Below are 1,075 nucleotides of genomic sequence, written 5' to 3' on the forward strand. Positions count from 1 at the left end.
ACTTCAAAGTCAAGACCACAGGCTGACAGAGGTGTTTGGGAACCTGGGCACATTTATGGGTCAGGACACGCTCTTATTGTCTTAGTGGGGCTGTCTCGAGAAGATGCGGGTGGCAAACCTCAGCACAATGGTACCTGAGGTAGGGCTGCCTTTTAGGCATCTTTCAGGGCCTATGGGATAGCATTAAATGCAAAAATACAAAATTACATTTTAATGATGTTCAGAAAAGAGGAGTAAGGCATAGCACCCCAAGATAGCCCCCCAGAGGTGGGCCTACTCCAAGATGACAGAATCACACCCTCTCCTGTCCCTTCCTGTTCCATCTTCACCCTCAGTTGACGGTGATCTTGCCTCTTCTTTCACAAGAAATTAGAGCAATCTGAAGAGAATTCCCTCATCTTGCTGCCACTAAATCTACAGGCATCTGCCCCCATATATTCTGCTGCCCGGTTCCAACACACGAGCTTCAAGGGCTCCTTCAAGGGTCAACCCCTCCATTTGTAAACCGGTCCCCATTTCTTCCTGCCTATGAAATTCCTCATGTCTTAGCATAATCCTCCTCTTCCATTGCACCAGTTTTCACCCTGTAGTGGATTATTTCCATCAGCATTGACAGACATGCTGTCATTTGTCCTATCTTTTAAGATCCTCTAGCAACTTCCTGTGCTCTCCAGCTCTTACCCCAATTCTCTGCTCCTCTCTACACCAAATCCTTTAAAGAGCTGTCCATATAGGTCATAGCTGCTTCCTCATCCCGTTCTCTACTGAACCCTCTCTACTCAGGCTTCACCCCATCATCTTCCGAAATTGGCTTTGTTAAAGTCATTAATAAGCTTGATGTGGCCAAACTCAGTGGTCAATTTTCAGACCTCGAGTTATTTAACTCCAAAAGTAACACATGATCAAGAGGTCAAATGTAACCCACAAATGTGTTTTGTTTGGACAACACAGTGTTTGTTTTTAGTTTGAATTCATTGCCAGCATTAGAAATCAGAATATTCACATAAAAATCTAGATGCCAGGTTTCTTTGGAAAAATCTGAAAGTCTAAGCCCACATTCCTACCTGGCAATAGA

The sequence above is a fragment of the Mandrillus leucophaeus genome, unplaced genomic scaffold, assembly GCF_000951045.1.
Source record: "Mandrillus leucophaeus isolate KB7577 unplaced genomic scaffold, Mleu.le_1.0 Scaffold121, whole genome shotgun sequence".
NCBI classification, from domain to species: Eukaryota; Metazoa; Chordata; class Mammalia; order Primates; family Cercopithecidae; genus Mandrillus; species Mandrillus leucophaeus.